This window comes from Jaculus jaculus, chromosome 4 (assembly GCF_020740685.1).
Source record: "Jaculus jaculus isolate mJacJac1 chromosome 4, mJacJac1.mat.Y.cur, whole genome shotgun sequence".
In the NCBI taxonomy this organism is placed as follows: domain Eukaryota; kingdom Metazoa; phylum Chordata; class Mammalia; order Rodentia; family Dipodidae; genus Jaculus; species Jaculus jaculus.
The window spans coordinates 146,039,673-146,045,394 of NC_059105.1; the positions used below are offsets into that span (position 1 = coordinate 146,039,673).

A 5,722-nucleotide genomic window follows, 5' to 3' on the forward strand; every position below is an offset into this window, starting at 1 on the left:
CCCACTGAGGAAGTCCCCCAGCAGAATAGTGACAGGGACAAGGGAAAGTATGGTATGATGTATGTATCCATCCTAAATATGTCTGTAACTAATAATAAAAAAAAGAACACACTTATGCAATAGTGGCACATAGCCTTTGCAGGTAACCAACTGTTCTTTGACTGGACATGAGGCCTAATCAGTGGAAGAAAACCCATATCTGGTACTAGAAACAAAGTCAGAATTCCATTTTCAGGAAACTCATAGGCTCTAGAGAGAATCCCCCACTGCTCTCTGAAAAAGGAGATTGGGCTAGCACTCCAAAAAAAAAAAAGGAAGCAGCGGCCACCATTTCAGGGAGCTTGCGGACTCTGTCGCAGGGGTGGATCCCGAGCTGCCAAAACCGCAGCCCTGCTCTCCTGTACGGGCTCCTTTAGTCCCATTGTTTCTTTTGGATTCACCTGGGCCTTGACGCCCTAGGAGCCCGATATTGGGCCGGGGGGTACATCGCCCTGGGCCTAGGGGCTTATCAGTAGCAGCGGCAGCGGCACAAGCAGCAGCAGCCGCCGCCGCAGAAGCAGACTTCACTGAGCCTAGCACAGGCGCTGGAAAACCCGCACAGGTGTTAAGAGAAAATGGCAGGCGATATTGATATTGAAGCCATGCTTGAGGCCCCTTACAAGAAGGATGAGAACAAGTTGAGCAGCGCTAACGGCCATGAAGAACGTAGCAAAAAAAAATACTTCGCATTTGAAATTTAGAACTTCTTACATGGAAGAGGTCAAATCCAGTTATAGCAAAACACCTTTAGAGGAGAGGCCATATAACCAAAAAGTCTAAAGGCCCAGCCCAAGTGGACCATTTACTTCAATGATGTTCAGTACAAAATGCCACTGCCACTAAAGACTTTGGAAAGTCCCATTTAAGTTGTAACAGGATTTGACTATTAGAATGGATTTTGATAACCATTTCTTTAGTTGTCAAATGTTTGTTGAAGCTGGAATTTGTTGTAGAGAAGTATACTTGTTCCTTAATCTTTTGCATGGGCTTTTATCACGGAATAATGTATTTTCTGAATATCTTAGTATTCTGTCTTTTTACCTGATTGGGGTTGCCTTCAGATGTAGGAGGGGACTTGTTTGCAAATAGTCTAGCAAGACTTTAAGAGGAAATAGGCATCCATCTTTGAGCAGAGCAACAGCTTTCTTTGTTCTTTTGTTGTTGTTGTTGTTTGTTTTGTTTTGTTTTTATTTTTAGGGATGGAATTCTTGCTTATCCCTTGATTTGAATTAATTATAAATAACAACTTTTGGTGTTAGCCACCTCACAGAATTCTTTAGTTTGAAAGATAGTGTCAGGTTTTTGAGACAACAAAGTTGGAGTGTTAACTGTTGCCATTCTGAGCATTGGCATTACTTTGACATCTATATAAATAATGAGTGTAGCCTAATTTTCTGTCATGTGCTACCTAGCATATATTTCTGACAGTCAGGTGGATTATCTTGAAATTTTAGACAAAGTTTCTGCCTCCTTGGAAAGCTCTACATCTCCTTGTGATTGGAGTGTGGGGGTTTCAAGATTCCAGAAGGAGAAAAAAGAGCAAGAGCAGAAGTCGTAGTCATGAGCGAAAGAAAAGCAAAAGTAAGGAACAGAAGCAAAGTAGAGATAGAGAAAGAAAAAAGAGTAAAAGCTGTGAATGGAAACAAAGTAGAAGCAAAGAAAGGAGACAAAGTCACTCACGAAGCCGAGATCGCAGATTACGAGGCTGCTATAGAAGTCCCTACTCCGGACCAAAATTTAACAGTGCCATCCGAGGAAAGATTGGGTTGCCGCATAGCATCAAACTAAGCAGACGACGTTCCCGAAGCAGAAGTCCATTCAGAAAAGACAAGAGCCCTGTGAGAGAACCTATTGATAATCTGACTCCTGAAGAAAGAGATACAAGGACAGTTTTCTGTATGCAGCTGGCCGCAAGAATTCAACCAAGGGATTTGGAAGAGTTTTCTCTACTGTAGAAAAGGTTCGAGACATCAGGATGATTTCTGACAGAAATTCAAGACGTTCCAAAGGGATTGCCTATGTTGAGTTTGTTGATGTCAGCTCAGTGCCTCTAGCAATAGGATTAACTGGCCAACGAGTTTTAGGAGTGCCAATCATAGTACAAGCATCACAGGCAGAAAAAAATAGAGCTGCAGCAATGGCAAACAATTTACAAAAGGGAAGTGCTGGACCTATGAGGCTTTATGTGGGCTCATTGCACTTTAATATAATTGAAGATAGGCTTCGGGGTATCTTTGAGCCTTTTGGAAGGATCAAAAGTACCCAACTCATGATGGATAGTGAAACGGGTCGATCTAAGGGATATAGATTTATTATGTTTTCTGACTCAGAATGTGCCAAAAAAAAAAAGCTTTGGAACAACTTAATGGATTTGAACTGGCTGGGAGACCCATGAAAGCTGGTCATGTTACTGAACGTACCGATGCATCTAGTGCTAGTTCATTTTTGGACAGTGATGAACTGGAAAGGACTGGAATTGACTTGGGAACAACTGGTCGCCTCCAATTAATGGCAAGACTTGCAGAGGGAACTGGTTTGCAGATTCCACCAGCAGCACAACAAGCTTTACAGATGAGTGGCTCCTTGGCATTTGGTGCTGTGGCAGAATTCTCTTTTGTTATAGATTTGCAAACACGACTTTCCCAACAGACTGAAGCTTCAGCCTTAGCTGCAGCTGCTTCTGTTCAACCACTTGCAACACAGTGTTTCCAACTTTCTAATATGTTTAATCCTTAAACAGAAGAAGAAGTTGGGTGGGATACAGAGATTAAGGATGATGTAATTGAAGAATGTAATAAACATGGAGGAGTTATTCATATTTATGTTGACAAAAATTCAGCTCAGGGCAATGTGTATGTGAAGTGCCCATCAATTGCTGCAGCTATTGCTGCTGTCAGTGCATTGCATGGCAGGTGCTTTTCTTGTAAAATGATAACAGCAGCATATGTACCTCTTCCAACCTACCACAACCTCTTTCCTGATTCTATGACAGCAACACAACTTCTAGTTCCAAGTAGACGATGAAGAAAGACACAGTCCTTTATGTACATAGCTTTTTTTAGCTTGAGAATTCATCTTGAGTTATCTTTTATTTAGATAATAAAGAGACAAGAGTCTACTGTCATTTATATACAATTCCTTTTACCTTGAAAAATAAAAATGTTAACAGGAAAAAAGAAAGATCTGCATCCCCCTCCCCCCCTTTGACTCAAGCTGCTGTCACTCTTGTTTGGAGAGTCTGACTTCTTTTACAGAAGGCAGACAAAATGGAAGAAAACCAATATCTGCTGAAAAAGAAAGAAGTTAGCCTACTACCCACAATGAGATGTGCCACCTCTACCACATCTGTCTTGGTGCAGGAGAAATTTCAGGAGAAGCTACGTGAACACTGTTCATGCTGCTAGCCTTACAACCAGCCTTGGGTTGATGGCGACAAATACAGTGACTAATCAAAACCTATCAAAGCAGAAATCCAAAGGCTACAAAGGACTCAATACTAAACCAGATTGTCAGCAGGCCTACTCTGGCACAGGGAACATTGCAAAAGAGAGGGTGGAAAGATTGTAAGAGCCACAGAGTGGGTATGAATACCCTGAGGCATAGTGTCCTACTACTGGACAGGCACTGACTTAGGCCTTCATGACTCTTCAGTGAATACCATAAACCCACTGAGGAGGGTCTCTAAGATAACAGGAGGTGGGGTGAGGAGATAAAGCAGAGTAACTTGTTATAATTAACATACAATTAAAAGTAACATTAAAAAATCAAGGAAGGAAAGAATGAATGAAAGAAAAAAGTGTGAGAAAGAAAGAAAAAGGGGAAAGGAATAGGGATACAGAGGAAAGGGGGAAATACCCAAAACTAATGACAACATAAATGAATTCCATAGAAACATTCTTCCTGGACACCACTGGACAAGTCATTACCTTCAATGAGGGGGATGGGGACCCAAACAGAAGAGCCCCACCAAAAAGTGAAAAAGCATAACCCTTAAACCATAGGCTGCAGTAGGCAATATCCAAGGCCAGAATTGGGTTCTCCCCACAGTGAGCTATTGGTCAAGGAGTCACAAGGTCTGCAAAAAAAAATTATATATATATGTGTGTGTGTGTGTGTGTGTGTGTGTGTGTGTGCATCACTGCAAAAACAGTTGGTTATGTGTTAGAGATAAGAAATAAGTCCATATTGGTAAAGACACCACAGCCTGTGGCCAACAGGACATCAAGTTACCATGCTGGAACTGAGAGGGAATCCAGTTACCTCTGGCTAGTCCTCATAGTGCTGGAAAGTGCTATGAGAGCAGCTGGAGAACAGTTGCAAATAGACTGAATAAGCACGATATTCTGCCAGATACAAAAATCAATGAGCCGCCGGGCGTGGTGGCACACGCTTTTAATCTCAGCACTTGGGAGGCAGAGGTAGGAGGATCACTGTGAGTTCGAGGCCACCCTGAGACTACAGAGTGAATTCCAGGTCAGCCTGAGCTAGAGTGGGACCTTACCTCAAAAAAAAAAAAAAAAAAATCAATGAGCCAACCAAGAAGCATACACTTGTGCAAAATAGTGGCACACAGCCTGTGTAGGTAACCAACTGCTCACAGGTTGGACATGAGACCTGCTCAATGGGTAGATTCCCTCGGACAGGAAACCAATATGCTCCAGAGAGAGCCTCCACTGCTCTGGAACTAAGAAGAATAGACATATACATCAATAAGTTAGTCTCTCTAATAACTACACTTATCCCCCCTTTTTTTATTAATTAGTTTTGTACTCAGCAAATAGAGTCAGTTTGGTACCATTATTAGGCTCATCCATGACCTACCCCCTCCCCTTGGCCCCTCCTTGTTGAGGTATCTGGGTCATGCATTCTGGAGTTAGCCCACAGTTATGGGTAGGATGAATGTCTCTGCATATCATGACCCAACATGTGGCTCTGACATTCTTTCCGCCCCCTCTTCCACAAAATTTCCCTGAGCCATGTTGGGTTCATTTTCGGCCTGCTTTTGTCGGGCCCTGAAAGGCCCAGGCGTGAGGCCTAGTGGAACTTTCTGAGCCTAGCTAAAGTTTGGTGACCTGTCTCTGGCCAGCTATGACTCAGCAAGACACCTAATGGCTTCTGGCCTGCTACTTCCGCGCAGGAGTTGAAATTACCATTTCAATACTTACATTTTACTATTGGCCCTTACCTCTTCCCCCATCCTAAAATCCCCGCCTTCGTCCCCAACATTATATAGGCAACTGCTCATAGCAATAAAGTGAGTTCCTGTGAGTTCCTGCTTTGAAGACTCCCGACTAAGTGTGGATTTTTCTCCGGTGGCCAGGAGAGGTTCTGAGTCGTCATATGCTCATCTTCCTCCTTAACCCCTTGGGAGGAACCAGCAGGCCTGGTCCTTCCACAGCACTACCTGCCCAGCGAGGAGCCTGGCATGCTTCACTGATGAGGTGCTGGGTCCCCTGGATCTCTGGATTTCTGTTTTTTCTCTGTGTTGATCTCCTTCACCCTTGCGCTGGTACACAGTTCACCAAGAAAACAGCACCCAATTCAAACTGCTCTCACCTTTAGCTGGAGAATCTGTTCTATACATTAATACATCAAGAATAGAAAGCTGACTGCCTTCCATTAGGTAGTTCAACTCCACCTCATCTACCTAGACCCAGAAGTCACTAGAGAGCAAATGGTAACA

The 5,722-nt window shown here is 43.1% G+C and overlaps 1 pseudogene; it reads left to right on the forward strand.

Moving 5' to 3' along the window:
* Positions 1–514: 514 nt before the first annotated feature.
* Positions 515–3,166, forward strand: LOC101614412 (annotated as a pseudogene).
* Positions 3,167–5,722: the final 2,556 nt, after the last annotated feature.